Below are 21225 nucleotides of genomic sequence, written 5' to 3' on the forward strand. Positions count from 1 at the left end.
TAAGTTTTCTTTACTTTACCAGGCTAGTCCCAGCAGAACATCTGGATACCACCCCAGAAAGCATGTGCCTTCTGGGGTGGGTGTAGATAGCCCCCCAGGACCTTTCATGTTTTTAAAAACGTGAATGATCCTGGGATAAAGGGCTGCCTGGAACTGCCCTGAGACACCAATATGCTATAGCCACCAGCTGTCCAGATTGTCCTATTAATACAACTAGTGCTACCCAGTAGAGAAAGCACAAATCAGCAACAGTGGTATAAACAGTGGAAATTCTGGTTACAGGTTTGATTGAACACATCTGTGAAGGGCCGTACACAAACACACACTGTGCAATATATGTAGAATGGGCATATATGGACAACTGGAGTTGAGAAGATCACAGAATAAAAATCTTTCACATGAGATATGCTTCCCTTTCCCAGTAATGCCACCATATCACAGCTTTCACAGAAAGGACCTTTCACATAAAAACATCACAGGCTGTAGAATGTTATGCCATTTAAACATGTTTCAGCTGTAATCCATCAGATTCAGCTGAAGATGAGAAAACAGGTACTGCAGTCTCAAATCTTGGCTGTTAATGAAGAAAACACCACAATTCCTATACTGGTCCTATTGGACCAGTAGGGACAAGTAGACCAGATTAATCCCATTTAAAGACAGAACATGGATTAGGAAAAAAACCAGAAATAAACAAAACCCTTGCCTAGGGCTCTTCCACAAAGCCATATAACCCACAATATCAATGCTCAGAAAATCCACAATATCTGCTTTGAACAGAGCTATCTGAGTCCACACCTCCATATAATCTAGTTCAAAGCAGATAATGTGAGATTTTGTACAGGTGCCACATCCACAATGTAGGAATGAATGGTTTTAGCACTTCCATCATTCACTGCAAGAATATGAGATTTTTCATCCCCATTGGTGGAAAATTCAATATGTACATACAGTAGACCCTCCACTTTCATAAGACTCCAATGAAAGTGGGGAAAAAAGATCCAATGTTAAAGAGAGGGCTGGCTGGTATGAGGAGATGCAATCAGATAAGTAAATTGGACCTGAACCATTTAGGGCATTAAAAGTCAAAACCAGCACATTGGATTGGGCTTGAAAATAAATTGGTAGCCAGTGTAGTTGTTGTAGCAGAGGAGTTGTGTGCTCCCGGAGTCCAGCACCTGTCAGCAGCCTGACTGAAGCTCTTTGGACTAATTGAAGTTTCCGGGCACTCTTCAAGGGCAGCCCCACGTAGAGCCCATTACAGTAGTCTAGATGGAATGTTACCAAGGCATGGACCACCATGGATGGGTCTGGCTTTTCGAGGTACACAAGTTTTAATTGTGCAAAGGTCCTCTTGGCCACTGCTGACACCTGGGCTTCCATGGCCAACAATGAGTACAATGACCCGCAAACTGTAGACCGGAGTCTTCAGGGAGAGTGTGACCCCATCCAACACAGGTTGCCACTCTATACCCTGATCTGCCTTACAACTGACCAGGAGGACCTCTGCCTTGTCTGGATTCAGTTTCAATTTGTCTGTTCTCATCCAGTCCATTACAGCTGTCAGGCACCAGTTCAGGATCTGAGCGGCTTCCTTGGCTTTTGATGGAAATGAGTAGTAAAGTTTGGTTTCATCTGCGTACAGATGGAACTGAACTCCAAACCTCTGGATGCTCTCTCCCAGCAGCTTCAGGTAGATATTAGTCAAAGGGGAAAGCACAGAACCCTGAAGAACCTCACGTGACAATAGCCAGGGGGTTGAGCAGGCATCCCCAAGTGCCACCTTCTGGGTCTGACCTTCCAGGAAGGATCAGAGCCTCTGTAAAACAGTGCCCCCTAGTCTCATACCAGCCAGGTGACCCAGAAGGATACCATAATAGATGCTATCAAAGGCCACTGAGAGGCCCAAGAGAACCAACAGGGACACACTCCCCCTGTCTAGTTCTCTGCATAGATCATTTACCAAAGGTGACCAAAGTCATCTCAGTCCCATAGCCGGAGCTAAAACCAGACTGAAATGGATCTAGATAATTTGTTTCTTCCAGGAATCTCTGAAGTTGCGAGACTACCGCAGGCTCTAGGACCTTGCCCCAAAAAGGGAGGGTGGAGACTGGCCAGTAATTACCCTTTTGTTTAACTTCCCAGTAAACAGAATGAGGGGTTATCCAAAAATGGAATCAAAACAGTATGCTTTTTGGCCGAATTGCACAAGCCTACAGCTTAGATACTACTGTCAAGAATAACTTCCTTGAGATCACATGATTCACATAAAATGGCAGTTACCTAGGAGAAGAGGATCTTAATGTATGGGTGGGCTATGTTGTGATAAGTAATCTCTCAGTTATCCCCAAACCTACCAGGAGTTTAAATTCTGTCTGAACAATTGCATTTCTTAGCTCTATGTCTTTCTTCCTTTTTGATATCCTACCCTGCAGTTTGCTGAAGTACAGTTAACATAAATAGTCTAAATGAAATGAGAGGATTACCTAAACATGCTGAAATTGGAGAACAATTGTAGCCAAAAGAGAAACACCGGGAGCAACTATTAATTTCAGATTAAGACTGTGTCAATGATTGAAGGCTAATCCATTAAACTAAAGTGGCTTTGATATGAAGCTAATGTGAATCAATGTCAGGAAAGTGAAATTATGAGAGGTTACCAATCAATTTCATCACTGAGATCAAACAGAGGTCTGGGAGCTTTTGATAGGATTATAAGGAAAGTCAATAGGAGAAAAATGAAGTCCCTGATTCCTTTTCAGTTAATATTTGATTGGATTATGGTGAAGAGAAAAGGTTAAGATATGTGAGGGTTGGGGAGGTTGTTTTTTAAAAGGGGGTCATTGGGAATTCAGTACAAGCAATTCAATCACTTTAATAAGTGTTGCACTAGTTACCTTTTTACCTTGCTCAACCATTACAATTTTCGGGCAAAGATCTTGATTCTCATCCTTCGGGAGCCAGATTCTCCCCATCCTACTTTCACCACTGTGTAAATGTGCTTTATAGCTGAGTGTTTATTATCACTCTGTACTATATCTAAATAAGATGGGTTATATCCATGAAAACTCTTTAAAAAATAGAAACCACTAAACCTTAAAGGTGCTGTGAAATTCCTTCCTCTTCTCCTCTTTTACGAGGGTTGAATGAAAAGTAATGCCTCCACCTTCGTTACTTGGGTTTGGATGGGAATATTTTAATAAATAAAACACAGAAATAATCCTTAGAATGTGCTCTTTAACTACCACTATTCACTTTTCCACATAATCACCAGACAATTGGATACATTTCTGCCAATGATAAACAAGTTTTATGAAGCTGTCACGGAAGGAGTCGACACTCTGTTTCTGCAACCCATCGTGCACAGATCTTCTGATAGCCAAGCAAAGCAATAATGTGACCCACACGTTCTTGTGAAATCCCAATTATGCTTGAAATTTTTTTCTGAGTGATACGATTATCCTGAATCAATCTGTCAACCTTTTGCTTATGAAACTTGGTGGTTGCTGTCACAGGACATCCAACTCTTTGTTTGTCATGCAAGTCAGATGTTTCCACCTCAACATCTTTAAACTTACTTGCCCAATGACACACAATACTCACATCAACACAATCACCATAAACAGCTTTCATTATCTGCTGAATCTCCTTTGGGGTGACACCTTCTGCTGTCAAGAATTCAGTGACTGCACATTGCTTAAGTCACATTGACCGGCCATCTGTGCAGGGTTCCATATTTCACACTTTAACAACATAATTGTTCAATGCTAGGGCTTCCTGCCAAAATGGAACTGTAGAGGAGAGTATACTGAACAAGCCAGTACTTGCCGCATACCAGTACTGCCATCCGTTGAGGAGTTACAAAGGTGGAGGCATTACTTTTCATTCAACCCTCGTAAACCACTATTTTTATTAGAAGATACAATGCTTCCTAAATGAACATTCATTCAAACATGAACCAATGAAGGAACTAAGGTGACCTCCATGTAGAAAGTGCCAGGATCATTCTTGGATATCTCGCTTTAAAGAAAGAGAGAAAAGATTAAATTGGGGTGGGTGACTGTGACAAACTACAAGACCACATTAGCCCACAAGGAACTATCAAAAGAGTTCAAAGCCTTCCACTATCCCCAAACTACCAAATATTTCTACTAAAGTTTTCATTTCTCCGTATGTCTGCATGCCTAGATAAATATAGCAATGGCTCTGACAATAAAAAGCATAAAGAACCTGACCCCAAAGCATTACATTTTTTTCAAGTTGACTGTGGTGAATCCTTTAGCTTTCATATTTTGGCAAACCTTGTTCACCCTCTTATCTGCCAGGTTAAAATGCTTGTAAAGGCTTTATCCACAAAGTACTGTACATTAGTTTTCAAAGATAAAAGACACCATCATCTTACATCCTTGATCTGTGACCAAGATTATTGGTCATCACAAAGTCAGTAAAAATAGAGAGGTCTTTCATGTTTGTATACCACTCCCCAAATGTTGTTGTTAAAAAGCACCTGTGGTCTTTTTGCCTAGTGTGTGTAGCCCAATGAAAAGGGAAGATCCAACTCTCTTTTATTTCTCTCTGTGCAGAACTAAGGTACTAGGGAATATTTTCCAAAGCTAGCAAAAAGCCAGCATAAAGCAGTTAGATACTGATACATTTTCATATAAAAATTAACAGAAAAATCATCACTATTTGCATCTACATAATATTACATAATTGCTAAAAGCTCATATACTTTTGCACATACATGTCAGTGTTCACATCCTATAGTAATCAGTGGGGGACATCACCATATTAAAATCTTTCCCTTGGGCATGAATCTTAGCATTAAAATGAGCTCTAAGCTACTATAGTTCAAAATCCTTCTGCTAATTGGGTACACTCTCATTATTTGGTTCTTTGCTCATATCTCCTGCTCAGTACCGACTCCTGGTATCAGTTTATGTATTTCCTTACTTATCAAAGAAAATGCAGTATGGAATTACAAGTGCTATCTAACAGACCTTCTCAAGGAAAACAGCTCAAGCTCATTCTTATAGTCTTTTGACAGGAACCTTTATATGGAGTGCCCAGATTTTAATACTCTGAACCTTAGTTACAATGTCTTCTCTCTCACACTGCTTGTTTTGCAAGTTCTGAATTCACGGAAATATTCTTATTTTGTTTTTATTATCCTCTCTGCATCATGCTGTTCCTCCAGTTTTGCAGTAAACACTCAAAAGTGAGTTGGATTTCTTATATTCAATTCCTGACCCAGATAAAATGTCTGTGTGGAAGAGTCCTAAATTCCCCTCCTCGCAGTTTATTAGTCTATGATTAGGATTTTTGTAGGATACATTTGCAAGTTTAATATTTGTGGATTTGTTTATTTTGCATTTTCTAGGAATCTCTAGGTCCTCCATGACAAACTATGGTCAACTTCAATTGGAAGGTGTCTACAGACAGAGACACCCTGGAGGACATAGAGATTCCTAGAAAAATGTTCTCTCGGATTAAAAACCCCCTTTGTTTTTTTAATATTTTTACTTTTTTCCACTTTCACAAGAGTTTTGTGTCTCTAACTCCCTGTGTCGAGGACCTATTATATTTAGTTCTGACCTAGGGATTTTTTTTTCATAATATGAACATTGCTTCACCTACTTCCCCCACCATCCAGATCTGAATTTAGAGTGAACCTACCTGTTTTAGAAGTGAAGGACATTGCTTTATGCAGAAACTCAAAATAACTTCTAAAAGTGAAATATAGTATTTTTTTTCTTTCAAGGAGGATTTTTACCATATAGTTAAGATGGTAAGGCTACTGACAATGGGTTGATTTTTTGTTTCTAAATAGACCAGAAATGCAAAATGCAGCTGGAATATTTGTAGCCCTGATAAAATGAAGGGGATATGAGTTCTCCTTATCTCAATTCAAAATCAGCTCAATCATTTTGAGCATTCTTAGGAAGCTCTTCAGAAAGGGTTTAGATTTGGATATGAGACAGAAATGATGTTTGTACATGAAGTCTTTCTAAGAAAGAATCAAGAATGTGTGGATGCAAGAAAGGGTCTGAAACTGGTCAGATCATGGACTCATTATGGTGAAGTCTGATTAAAAGTTGGGATATTCATTTTCCAAATTACTTTGATAATGCTATTACATCTAAAAAAAGGAATTCATTATCATCAATAAAAATAACTGAAATACTTTAAATTAGTCAATTTAATATGAATCAAATCAGGCCGGTTCCACACAGTAGAAAAGTCCATACCAAACCGGGTTTGAAAATCCCAGGTCTGGGCAGACTTTACTCTCCACACCATCCCCAAAACTCTGCACTTTCTGCAGAGGGTGTCTAGATGTCCTCCCAATACCTTCCAGGAGAGCACCCGTAAAGATACAAAATAACATAAACCAAAAGATAAAACCCAGTTTACATTTACACAAGCAACAAAAACAATCAGACAATTGAACACAGACCAACAAATTCACATTATAACCATTTCATATCTAATTGATTTTTAAAATTTAGAATTTAAAAGATTAAATTAAAAGCATTTAAAATCAAATCCATATTCCACTTTTTCTTGTCCATTTGTGCAAATTATTTCAACTATCCTCCTTATTTAGTCATTTAAAAGTTACCTTTGCTTAGTGTGGATTTTTTTCCAATTGCTGTCTGCAAATGGAGGGAGTTCAATATATCTGGAAATTTTTACATTGAGAAAGACCACCCTAAAGTATTGGATCTCATCTTGCAACAGGTTGTAAGACTGGGTATGACAATCCTGACAGGATGAAAAAAAAAAAACCAAGGTGGCAGGTGGCTTTCCAGTTTTGACCTGTTTTCAGAAAAGAATCACAGATAATAATCAACTGTAATTGGAGAGTATCTTGACAAACAACAAGAGTAGGGTTAGGGACCACATTTCCCCACAGCTCCCCATACTGAAAGAATGCAAAGGGTTCCATAGGATTTTTTTTTCTGAATAGCACTGGGTAAACAGTAATAAACAGACTAAGAAGTTCAAAGATATTTGTTACAGCTTGACCTAAAGAACAATATAAAATAAAGCATATTATTTAATAATACAAATAAAAAGCAGCAGCAGAGTAGAATTTTAGGAAGTCACAACGCTATCCCCACATAAGCAAATGGGAATTTGTGTGCACAAAGGAGTGACATTTTGTAAAATTGCTTGAGGACCAAGCTATGAAATCATTCCTCAACCCTTCCATTGCATATGCAGGCTCTTTGTTTCTTCCTTTCTGTTCTTCTTCAATTGCTCCCTCATGCCAGTTCTTCAAATGCTTCCCACAAAGTCTGCTGATGCCTCAATCCGCACTAATGAATTCTTATGTTCAAAAAATAATTTACTTCTTCAAGCAGGAAATTGAGTTAACTCATGTCAATAGCAAAATCTAATAAATCAATAACCAGATGAAGCATTAGAAAGTTATTTCTAAACATTGATTGGTAGGTATTTCCAGGTTTTCAATCAAGTTCCCAGACTGCTGTAGAAATTTCTGGTACATCTGGGTGGTCTTCCATCCACTTATGAACCCAACTCAATCCTGATTAGCTTCTGAAATGAGACAAGATCAAGTGATTGAACAGGTAAAGGACTTATTAGAATAAAGGAATGAATACTTCATTGAGAGTAGATGTTGAACAACTCTGAAGACTATTTGGATGCATATTTACAGTTCCTGGTCTGCTAGACTTTGACATCAAGGATTTGACAGAATCCAATTTGATACTAAAAGCTGGAAACCTTTGAGAAATGATTTTCATTTCATAACAACACAATCATTGAAACAGACAACCATGTATTCTGAATCTAATGGTTTTACCTTTCAGTAAAAATTATTTGCCAAGACTGTGTTGATGAGAATAAATAGTGGTACAGAACAAGGAGATGTTTGACAGTAAGGAGTAAAGAAAGATGGATAGGGATAGAACACTTCCCTTTTCTCCACACTGTTTTTTTTTAACACTTCAGTTCATTCTGCTCCAAATATAAAGTATAGATTTGTTTGGTGAATTATTCTAAGAAGAACTTGAGAACAACCAGTTGCTTCAACTAGGAGGAGAAGGTATGCAATTTGGGATCCATGCCTACCTCTGGTATGATAAAATAAAAGCAGACTGTAATTTTAATGACCACCACACAAGAAGACCACTATTAAATGTGTGGAAAGAGTACAAGAAAAGATATTACTGCAGAAGGTCATTGTTGTACTCTCCATATGAAGCTCTGTTTAGAAGGGAAATTGCCCTGAAAGAGAAATGGTTGACTTATAAAAACTTGGGTAATGATCAATATAGAATAAAGATGAGAGAGGAAATACTATCCGAAAACTTCCCAATACAATGGTTTCAATACAGACAGTGAGTAGAACAATTTAAATGAATAAAAACCACACTTGGATTTGTGATTTATAAACCCAAAACTCTGGGGATGACCACTTAATTGTTGAGTTGTATAAACTGTTGTTCAAACAGGAAATGGAGGAGGAACATGTGAAAGAAAGGGTCTGAACAAAGAGATTAAAATTTACTCTGTGCAACAACTTGAAATCATTTGTTTATAAAATGATGTATAGATGGTGCCTGACACCAGAAAAGATTGCTAAGATGTACAAAAATAGTTTTAGTGATTGTTGGAAATGTGGGGAAAAGGGTGGCTCTTTTTATCACATGTGGTGGTCATGTAAAAGGGCACAGAAGTACTGGGCACAAATGCATACAACTTTAGAAGAACTTAAAATCGAATTTAAAATGAAGCCTGAACTCTATCTGCTTGAGATGTTAAATGAACAACTTGATTGAAAACATGGAAGGTTACTCCTATACGTGATTACAGCCGCAAGAATTACCTATACTCAAAGATGGAAAGTTTCAATGATTCAGTCACCAGACAACTGGCTCATGAAAATAAGCAAATTCACCAAAATGGATAAGCTTACTGTGCTGATTAAGGAGAAATCTCTAACTAACTTTATTGTGTTCCTCCAGCAAAGATGGGGCCAAATCTCCATCAATGATTTTTTTGGACTAGAAGTGTGTTACTATGTGAGAAGATGTATCAATGGTTCCTTTTCACTTAGTGGGTGTAGAAAACTGAGAGAATATAACCACCAGACAGAGGATGTAAAGCTTTTAGATTAGATAGCATAGATGCTTGTAGTTTGTAGTTATTGGAAGTTTTTATGTATAGGAAGTAGAAGTATTATTCTAGAAAAAGTATGTTTATGTTGGGTTTTTTTGTATGTTTGTATGTCGGTTTTGTTTTAATCTTGTCAAAGTAAAAAAAATAATTCAAAAGTAAACTATTCCAAAATTAACAGAAATGAAATTATCTCCCCTTTTCATCAAATTTTGAATTTGCAGAAATTTACTTTTTGTAAGTACAATAATTTATCAAAATGTATCAAAATCAGTAACTCGAGATATAAAGACTTTGAAAATTTTGTTTAAAGAACTCAGTATGAGAGAAACTGAAACGGATCGATTTGTTCACCAAGGGTCGCAGCTCTAGGTGTTCATTCAGCTCTCAAATCCTTGGGTTCGGATTCCTTTTTATTTAAAATGTCAGTGATAATTTAGAGTTGCCAAACATTGTTAATAACTGCATAGTAGGATAGGTACAACCTGATTGCTAGGCTTTACAGCCAACTGGGAAGTCACTAGTCCTATTGAACATTGCCAGTGCAAATGGAAGATAACATTGTTACTGACAATTTTAAAAAAAAATAATTGACAAAAATTCCAAATTGTTTCATTTCCAGGGTGGAAAAAGCCTAAGGTTTAAAAAAAATCACACTGTGGAAACAAAAGCAAAACCAGTAGACTTTCACTTTAGTAGAATATTCAGATATCAGAATCCATCCACAGATGTCAGAAAATGAGACTTTTCACAATCTAGATTTCTCCCCCCCCCCCCAAATGCGTTTGCTAAATATTTTTAAAAGGTTTAGTGCCTTCTTGTACAAGACTTTGACTTTGTACTGAAATGATGCACATTTTTGTGCAAATTTTCTTTGTGCCTTGAAGGAATTAGACAATTAATGATTAATTCAGCTGAAGGCAAAGTCTCTTGACAAAGTTACTTACATATTTATGTTTTCCTCGTGGGATGTCTTAGGCATCTTGAAACATATGCTATGCTAGCTCCTGCCTCCTTTGCAAGGGTTGTGTGTATGAGTTTTAAAAAATACACCTTGATTCCTACTTGCCCTACTGCAATTGAAATATATATATAGTAGATTTCTCCTAAAACAGATTCAGAATTCATTTTTCTTAAACTCTAGTGACTTTTACTCTTTGTTCTTCTTCATCACTATCACCAGCAGTAGCTAAAGCAACTACAACATGCAGACCTGCTATAATTTCAAAATAGAGCCAGTTTTCCTAGGATGAAAATAAAAAACCAGCAGTGTAGATATGGATTCTTTTATTATCATTAGGAGAGGGGTTGGGAACGCTTATATTTTCATTCTGTTTATAAGAGAAGACTTTTTTATAGTGACTAACAATCCTTGTTGGAATCTTCATGAGACTTTGTGGAAATGAGTCCCTTGGAGACTCCACCAAGGATTTTTAATGACTTGAGACAATTTAGTGAGAAGAAGTCACTGCCAGGTATGCAAGAACATCTCATTCAAACTCTGTCATTGTCTGAATTGAGCATTTTGATGAGTTTGTCCTTAATCATGTCACCTACAGAGTTTTGCACAATTCACCAAACAACATAGGCTAGTTCCCAGGTGACAGAAAGGAGACACAAATTGTAAGTGCCATGGCAATGAATGAAGTGCATTAAGACACCCAGCTATGTGCAGCTCACTTGCAAATCACAGTTCCAGAATGAAACGAAAAAAGATATTTAGAGGATTAACTGGGCAATTTCTCTTTACTGCTGGAAAGCCAGCAGAGTTTTTTCTAAAGCATTTCCAGATAAAGAAAGAAAGCAAAAACCATATACCGAGATCTATTTTACTAGACCGTAAGAAATCCTATAATTGAAGTCTATGGGCTTATGCTATATTATTCATTTGTCTCAAAGATGCCAGCAGATGGTTCCTTGTGTTTGTAGCAGTAGGCTATTACATTCAAAGGCTAATACATTTATTGTAGTCTTAGCTTTTGTGGACCATAGCCCATGTTCATCATATCCATGAATTTTGTTATCAAAAATACAAGATTTATTCAAGTACACATGTTTCGGTGGGAGGAGAGGTGTTATTCTAGTTTAATGTTGATCCCATCTTCTAGTAACTTTTAAAAAAATGTGTTTAAAAGGTTAAAAAGAATTGTAGGAGTTGTCATTGCCTCTATAGAAGTTCATAAATTGTGTCTAAAGATTCCCTACCTACTAGTGATGTGCATTTTTTGTTAGTCCTAGTAATTCAGATCAAATTCAAAAAATTCATACTTGCAAGGCGATATTTGATGCATGAGCATGGTCCATGCCAAAAATTTAAGGATCAAAACTTGCACCATACTTTTTTGTTTTAGTTTTTTTAAATCTCTGAGAGCTCTCAAAGTCAGTTTCATATTCAGTGCAAGGAAGATGCCTTAGTGCCTTGCCTTTCCTCTGCAAATTAATGGAGTCTCGCTATTAGGAGCAGAGAAAAGAGGGAGTAGTGTTTGCTGGAAACAGCATAGAACTCTGGGAAATGTAATTTTGGGAGGGAGGAGCCCTATGCCAGAGAATTCAAAATTTGCTCAGCATCAGAGAGACTTGTCCCTCCGTCGTTAGCTGGAGCTCCAATAAATTTAACACACTATACTATGATTTTTGTTCTTGGGTTATAAATGTCATTTCCTAATTGGTTCTATCATAAAAACATGGCAAAAGTTTATTAAACTGCAAAAACTTTGAATTTGTGTGAGGGACATCACACAAATTTTGCTGTAGTATACTATGGTATACTCTCTAGTCCACTAACTTAACATCATCACCAGTTTAATAAAAAAAATGGTGCAAAAACAAAGTTCTTAGAGTAGAACCACTACTTTCAAAGTAAGGACTACCCAGTGAAACAGGAAATAGCACTTTCAACTAGGAACATGCTTTATTTATTATTAAAAATGTTGTTTGGAAAAACTTTGAAAATTCCCCAGAAATTCAGGGATAACTGAAATGTTCTGAAATTTGGTGGTCTAAGTGTAGTAAATGTGTTCTACCATTGTAGTGAGTTTAACCACAATAGTTGTAAAAATGATGGAGAAAGGACCCCTGAAGTTTCCCCAATTATAGTAATTATGCTGGAGACAAAACTGCCACCAATAAGTACTGAAACAACACTGCCACCAATAAATATGGAACGAATGATGAGGTGTGGTAAAGAGGAGGGTAGTTGTGACTGAGCACTTTTATATTGATATATGTTATGTTATATTATGTTTGAATGAGGCTTGACTTTTAAAATGCTTGTTTATGTCTCTTTAATATGTGTAACCCAGTACCATAAATTGTATTCAGCTCCAATATGATCTTCAGCTGTCTTCCTGTAGAATATCTTCACTTCAGTAACTTGACACAAGTCTTTATTGTAATAATTGAACAAAGATAGGTTTATTAGGGATTCTCAGGCACGTAAAGCATAATGGTTATACGGTATTTTTCTTCTCAGTACTTCTTGGATATTGTTACAGTCGACTTTTATTATTATGAACACATGAAAACTTTAAATTATAACTTTTTTCTCAGTCTCCTGACTGGGTATCCTAAATACTGTAGTTTCTTCTTCTTATCAATAGTTTAACTGTAAATTCTATTTCTCAAAGAACACCTTTCTCCTCAATCTCACTGACTGATATTTAGGCACACAATTCTGGCACTGAAGACACAATATAATACTGGGAACTCTTTCCCTAGCGCTCAAGCTAGAGTCTATCTCAAAACTGGTTCCTTTAGTACTTTAAATATCAAGGCTGAAGGCTTTTAACTTATAATAGTGAGAGACATCTTCCCTTTAGCTCACCCGGCTAAAGACTGGCTCATATTTTAAAATGTCCACTCTCCTGTTGTCGGTTAGCCCCGCCCCATTTTCCTCCTGGCTCTTCTGAAATAGATACTTTTCTACCGCAGGAGCTTCGCTACTATGGCAATGCACCAACCAATCAGCTGTAGCTAAGGCTGGCCTGCACTTGCCATACACTGACATTAATAAACACATACTAAACTTACATTATAATTAGATATTTCTTACATATGCACATTTACTATAATGAAATAGTAACAAAATTTGGTTACTCTCATTATAGCAATAAGTTTTCACTAACTATACTTTAGAAACACTTTAGAAATGAAATACCAGTGACCCCAGTTTTATAATGACAATTTTAATGGATTGCATATTCCTACTACCTACTAACAACATCAACAAGAATATTTGTGGGCACTGTAGTTGAGTTCATAAAAGGAAAGTTGGAATTATGTTATAAAATGAATCTTCATTCACATTAATTTCAAGTTGGTGTCAGACCAAAAGACTTTTATGTTGAAGAAACCACTGAAAATTGGTGTAACGAGGAAAGTGAATGATTGATTGACATGTCGGAAATGATAACATGAATTACTTACAAAAGGTCACACCTACCTGCCTGCCGAGGCTTTTCAAATACCACGCAGATTATTTGTATAGTGAATGGCTGATATTTAACCTCATTTGAAAGGAATGCGATGTGTTTGCTCTGTTTCTGCCTTGGAAGTGCCTCGGATAATATCTGTGTTATATTCAATTTCCTCCTATCAGTTCATTCCTAATGAATATCTGACCTCTTCTGGTCTCTTTGGATTTCCTCAAATGTTCATCTTGAGAACAATAATTAGTTATTGCAGTGTGGATTTTGTGGAAAAAATCAGGGGGCTAGCAAATTGCTTTCTTGTTTATTTTCCCACTTATTGAGCTACATCCGAACTAGATATTCTTATGAAAACCTAATAAAAGATCCTTAACTTCACTGGTATATAAGAGTTTGTAATATGAGCAAGAGCGCTCTTAGTAGATATGATCTGACAATTTAGATTTTGTCTTTCTTGGTTCAAAATTATTTAGACTTGATCTGGGCAAATCCAAACCTACATGCAAATTGAAATTCATCCAGTTGTTATGTGGCCTACTGATTTGCATAAGGAAAGGAAAAAATGCTGTACATTTATTATTTGACATGTACATATGACATTTGGATACAAAATAACTAAGCGTGGAGTTGCATACCATTCAACATTTAATACAAAAAAAAAACTAGGAGATGTGTGGGCAAGCAACACCAAAGTTGTGTCTAGATGGCAATAAAGGAATGATGTGAAGCACACAATTGAGGGGAAGCCAAAGTAGTTTGTTTTTGCCTGAGCATATAGGAAAGGCAGAGAGTTGTCCTCTCTCTATCTTCTCCTCCCCAACTCAATTGAGTTAAATAGTTTTGCACTTTGAACTCAGTTTGCAGCAATGTAAGCTGAGTACAAAGGTGAACATGGGAAGAGGGGAAAGAAACTGGGACATTATAAAAGCAGCTGAAAAAGAGGGATGGCAAAGAATTAATCCGGCATGTCCCTGCAATTGCATCCCCAAATTTAATGCACATTTATGTATGAAATTTGGATAGCTGGGAGCCTCTTATAGTGACTAATAGTAACAAATGACAGAGAGGTAGCTCCTCTCACTTTTCTTCTACAACACTTAATCTGTTCATGAAACCTACTAATATAGCATTTGTATTGCTGTTCTGCAGTATGATATTGTCTATGTAATATGTGTGCTGATTGTGCAGTCAGACTTATATTGTGTGATTAAATGTCACATTAAGCAAAGGTACAAGAGAGAGAAAAGTAAAAATGCACCTAGAGCAGATAATGAAATCAAACTGAAATATAACCTAAAAAATAGGATCACAATGGGAAGGGTAGTAGCGATAGGAACAAAATAGTCTTGATGGAGTGTAATGAAATGTTAGAATTATGGAGTTATAGAATTAAAGAGTTGGAAGAGACCTTATGGGGCATCCAGTTCAACTCCCTGCCAAGAAGCAAGAAAATTTCATTCAAATAGATGACCATCCAGCCTCTGTTTAAAAGCCTCCAAAGAAGAAGTCTCCACCACACTCTGGGGCAGAGAGTTCCACTGCTGAATAGCTCTCACAGTCAGGAAGTTCTTTCTCATGTTCAAGTGGAATCTCCTTTTCTGTAACTTGAAGCCACTGTTCTGTGTCCTAGTCTCCAGGGCAGCAGAAAACAAGCTTGCTCCCTCCTCCCTGTGACTTCCCCTAATGACTCTACTCAGCCGTCTCTTCTGCAGGCTAAACATGCCCAGCTCTTTAAGCCACTCCTCATAGGACTTTTTCTCCAGACCCTTGATCATTTTAGTTATCCTTCTTTGGGCACATTCCAGCTTGTCGACGTCTCCCTTAAATTGTGGTGCCCAATTGCGGGTAAAGGAGAAAGTCACTGGCTAACAGAGCTACTACTCAGATTATACTTTGATATCCACACAGACTGACTTAAATAAACAATAAAAACAGGGTAAAAATAAGTGGAGGTTGATATTTCTAGGATAAAGGACAGAAAAACACCAACTATGGGGAGAACAAATTTCCAGTCACCAACAAGTTTGCTCAGAAACTTTCCTCCTGGTAATCAAATTGCAGCAAAAGACCGAAGACACCCTCCCCACAAGCACTGAGATTTGGAGGTGCTCTGGAGAATTTTTTTATTCTACACTCTTAAACTAGAACTGTTCATGAGCAAAACCCAGCTCTCCTTCCCCTCTCCACATATTTTCGCTCTCTTTTTATTGTTTTGCAACACTTTGGAAATACTTTGACCCTTTTACATTACATGATTATAGCACAATGACTAGCTACTACACATAAAAGAATTCTGTGGGGAAAAAACCAAAATAGTTACATTCCTTTCTCTTTTCTAAAATCAAAATAAGAGGAATCAAAGTGCAGTAATTTTGTTTGTTGTTGTTGTTGTTGTTTTCCATGACACTCAGTTGGAGGCACAGAGAGAGGTTTTCCAAAGTTTACTTTGGATGTAAGCTTCAAGTGGATTTGAGCTACCTCCAAATTACCGTAAATCAAATTAAGTAGTTTTGGAAAGCTAGTAGAGGACAGCTTTACCTTTACCTATATTCACCATATAATGTAGTCCAAATGGTAGATCCATTGTTCATTCAATAAAACATGCATATTTTTTCCTTGGCATTTAAACCATTTTTTCTTTATATTCATGTACTTCTTTTACTTTCAGTGGAAGACCTGGGTGCTCTTCTGCCTCTTTCCATCCATTTGGCATGCCATTCTGTTTGTCTACCCATATGCCCTGGATTTTAAGCAGAAAATAATAAATATATCCTAATTAAAAGCTCCATGATAATGATGGAGTATGATGATTGTGGGAAAAATGGGCTTGTTGTCAGAGTTAGATACAATTTCAGCAATTTATAAGAGTCAAACATTTGTGGTGGGAATTTTTCTACTTCATTCTAAGATGTACTACTACTTCCCTCAACCCCCTTTTTTTCCAATGAGACAACAATTGGAATGTGAACACGAAACACATTTATGTTATAAAAACGAATGGTTGAGTAATAATTTTACCCCATTACTACTAAAGATCGGATCATTTACTGCCAAAAGTAGACCTTCAATTAATAAAACAACTTGTCACAAAGCTCTAATACCTTCATCTTGAAGCAATGAAATGGGAATCAAAGTTCTTCCATAAATCAAAAGGAAGTTTAATTAGTAAAACTCCAACTAATAGCAAATCAGTTCAAATACCATGTTTTAGATTTCTTGCGACATCAGCTATCATTGAGATTTCATTAAACATTATTAGTTTAATTATTTTGTCCTTAGAAGAAGAGTGCTAATTAACTTGGTGATGATAAATATGCAATTGAAAGTCATTTGAAACCCCTAAAGATTCTAATTATCTTTAAAAACTGAGGTATGAATTTAAAAAAAAGATCACAAGAGGAAAGACTTCTTCAAAGTTGAAAAAGAAATCCCACAACATCCAACATAAGAAAATTTCTAAACAATTCTGCAATTTTCTATCAGTGATTTTTTTTCAAAAGGAAAATACTCCAAATAGATATTTTGTTCTCAAACTACTTTGATTTGACAACTATATTCCGCTTTGTGCACTTTGGAGCCTTTAAAAACTTGCAAGGTGCATTTTGAGAGGCTCTGATCATAAAAAATACAAAAGTTGTAACAAACCAAGAAACCAGCCCAAAGTCAGAGACTCTGAAGTGTCTTCTTTATAGAACTTTATAGAACTTTTAGCAAAGTTTTTCTTCAGTCCTTTCAATCTTGAATGTGATTAGATGTGCCTTCAAGATTAAAAATGGGGAACACTGAAATGGCATCAGCAAAACATCTAGATGACCAGACAGAAGGAGGAGGTATCATTTTTTGTGGTGCCCCAAGGGATTCTACCTTATTAGAGAATTAGTCAATGAATATTTATCCCATTTTTTCTCAAAGAAAGGGGTAGCATTGCATACTTAAGTAAGAGATTATTAAATAACACAGCCTTTAACATAGCACACCTTTTGCCTCTTTTAGCTCAATGTACATACATTGGTTCAGAGGGCTTTTAAAAGCAAAGAAATGTGAGGATTCATAAAAAGTGGGTCCTACAGGATAGCTTTTGTGGATGGAGAGATTTCAGGTCATTTGCAGCTTTTCCTCTATTGTTTTTCCACATCTGCATTCCCCTTGCTCAGTGGCGAATTTGATATTCACCCTTGAACAATCCACTTTTGTTGCCTCCAATAGGGCCCCCAAGATGCAAAATGGCTACGGTATGTGCCATTTTCATACTTTCCACTCTGTCATCTGCAGTGCTTTCCTCCCTAATTATCTTTCCTCTGAAGCTGTCAGAAAAGTAACCAAAACAAACCATTGAAGTATATGAGGAATGGGAAGAGCTGCTGATACCAAGGAAGAAATAAGGCACAAGAGAGAGAGACCACAAGTACATCATCACACTAGAGAATGAACCCACTTTAAACCTGGTTTCTGCCTCCTGCAGAATTCTGAGGTTTGTAGTTTAGGGAGGAGCCTTTTACAACCTTACTAAACTACAAACCCCAGAATTCTGCAGGAGGCAGAAACTGGTTTTAAAGTGGATTCATTCTGTAGTGTGCTGAGGTCCCTAAAGAGAGATTTTCCCCATCCTATTTCTTCACTCCCAACTGCGATCAGGTTAGTGTGGGACATTCTGCAAAAATAATGACTTTCAAAAAGTGATTTCCTTCAACTGCAAAAAAGTCCAAATACTACTACTCAAATGCATAGGTCCTCACAGAACCCTTAACAATAAATGAGTTTGTCTAAAATAGCTCAGGGACTTTCTTGTTTGTGGAGAAATTGGGAAAACTGTATGACATGTGCAAGAAGATATATCTTGCAATGATTTCTCTTCCCCCCCCCCCCCCCAATTCTACAGGCAAAATGTCATGAGAGAACATTAAAAGTCAATTTCAGTTCTATGATTTATATTTGAACTACAGCAATAGTAAGTATTTCATTAGAAGGCAGTTCGGTATTCCACATAGTTTTTGAAAATCCTCTTTGGTTCTGTTAGTTTTTCTAAGAAGAAGCCAGAAGAGATGAGGTTAAATGATATTATGGTATTCTATTTGACTCACATCTAGGTTGGGTCTTTGTGGCATGTAAGACAAGAGAGTGTACTTTTAATGAAGTGTATGATGATGCTTTGCCTAGCTGATTTTTTATTGCTGGAATCAACTCACGTCAAGATTTATTACTTCTCACAGACTTGACCCTGTCAGCCAATCAAAGTTGCACATGTCTTCTAATTAAAAAAGTAATTTCCCCTGTGAGTACAGATGTTTTGCTGCAACTTAGTTACACATCTGTGCAGTCAAGAACACAGAGATTACACTTCACACATCCTCAACAGAATTGGGACTAATGAAATGTTATGGCTCTAAATATTTCATAAAACAGAACCAGATCAATCAGCTTGGAATAAAAGTCAGAATTGCCAACCCTCACTGTATTCAGTATTCAGTAATTCCTTGGAATCACTTCTGAGGAATTCATTACTGTTAACCCGCCCCCAAAGGAAGACAGCCTGACTATGCTCTCTGAAGGATGTAATCTGAACTTGATGTTGTCAATAATCCATCACTAGAGCCTCTTAAAGTTGCAATAATACAAGGGCTATGAAAAGCAAAAGGATGTAAGTGCCTTCAACTTACAATGATAATGAGTACAACAGTTTGCAGGCATGGCTGTAAATCAAATGAACTATGGCTATAAAAGAAGCACTAAGGCATTTGGATGGGATCCTGGACCGCTTCTGCAATAAAAGAAGCCGTGCATACAAATGAGAAGCCATCGGTAGCAAGTTCTGGCAAGGATCATGTCAGTGGTGCTGGGATGATGTCACTCTCGGAAAAGAGCTCAGTCTTGGCCAGAGCCATAGCTGCACTACCTCTGTGGCAGTTTTGTGACACCTCAAAAACTTAAACACATTATGTACAAGCTTCTGTGAACTGAAACAATTCATTTTTTCATTTTTTTCTGCATACTGCCCCCTTACTCTCACATGATCTACATGTATGGTTGTGATAAGGCAAGATAAATCCATTGTTAATTATATCAATGACACTAAAGACATGGTGTGTGTGCTTCTGCCAGAAGTTCCCCTGCTGGCCTCTGAGAGAGGCATTCTCTCTAGGAGACTTGCTAGGTCCTCCAACATGACTGTGTAGTAACTTCCATCTGAAACATCCAATAGAATTGGGTAGAACATTCCTAGAGAATGCATATTTTGTTCAGATGCAGCTAGGCGAAACCATAGGTACTAGTCCCTTGAATATGGCAGTCTAACTGTTTTTGGTTTACACTGCACACAATAGGAATGTAGGCTGTATTCAGAAGTGAAAAAAAAGGTAAAGGTAGTCCCCTGACATTAAGTCCAGCCATGTCTGACTCTGGGGTGTGGTGCTCATCTCTATTTCTAAGCCGAAGAGCCAGCGTTGTCCGTAGACACCTCCAAGGTCATGTGGCTGGCATGACTGCATGGAGAGCCATTACCTTCCTGCCAGAGCGGTACCTATTGATCTACTCACATTTGCATGTTTTCGAACTGCTAGGTTGGCAGAAGCTAGGGCTAACAGCGGAAGCTCACACCGCTCCCCGGAATCGAACCTGCGACCTTTCGATCAACAAGCTCAGCAGCTTAGTGCTTTAACCCACTGCACCACCGGGGGCTCCGTATTCATAAGTAGCCAGTATATAAGAAAGGAGGGGCTTTTCAATTTTTTTTCAATGGGAAGGGGGCTGTGTATCTTTATGAGGTGCATGCCATTTTCATATGAACTTTTCCTTGAGTCACAGATAAGGCTGAGAAAGGTGCTATACAACTATAGTAAATAATAAATAAATTTCGTAGAAGTGGTGTCAAATGGCATTAATTCTACAGTGTAGAATCACAAAAAGGGACATTTGTGATTTGCCAAGCTTGTCACTTGGGGCCACTGCTATGCTATCTATCATTTTCATAAGAGTCACAAAAATATACTGGTTGCAATACAACATCTCTTTAGCACAGCATAAATATCTGCATGCAGAAATATGGGGGTTGTGTAGTTATACTGGCACTGCACAATTCTTTTATTCAATAACAACATGCACAATGTATGTCAATGACATGTACAACACACAGCCACAATACACAAAGTGTAGCCCAGGCATGTGATTCATGACTAATTTTCTGCTCAAAAGAAGCAATGAATGAGCTTAGCAATTTTCATCCCTTTGCAAGAAAGGCAAATAAATCCACATAGTTTTCAAATCCTATTCACCATTTGGGAATTATTCTGAACAAAATTCACATATGGCTGTCTTAATCTGTTTTTAAAGCTATTTATTTACTGCACAGAAAATGCTGGTTTTGGTATAAAGCAACCAGAATGCATGTTTTGTGCAGAATAAGTTCAAAACTGCAAAGTTTCTCATCAATCTATGAGTTTTCTCTTCAGGATTCCCAACAATTAAAAAAAAACATATGTTTTAATGATGTTTTGCAATATTTTTAATGAGGTTCCATCCCCAGTGTGGCCACAATGCATATCTGCAGTGTGCAATGACAATATACAACATTACTGTATGCACCACTCCTGTATTGGTACTGTCAGAAAAATACGTTTGTTGCATCATGGCAAATAATTCACTCTATGTGCAGAGC

This window comes from Anolis sagrei, chromosome 2 (assembly GCF_037176765.1).
Source record: "Anolis sagrei isolate rAnoSag1 chromosome 2, rAnoSag1.mat, whole genome shotgun sequence".
NCBI classification, from domain to species: Eukaryota; Metazoa; Chordata; class Lepidosauria; order Squamata; family Dactyloidae; genus Anolis; species Anolis sagrei.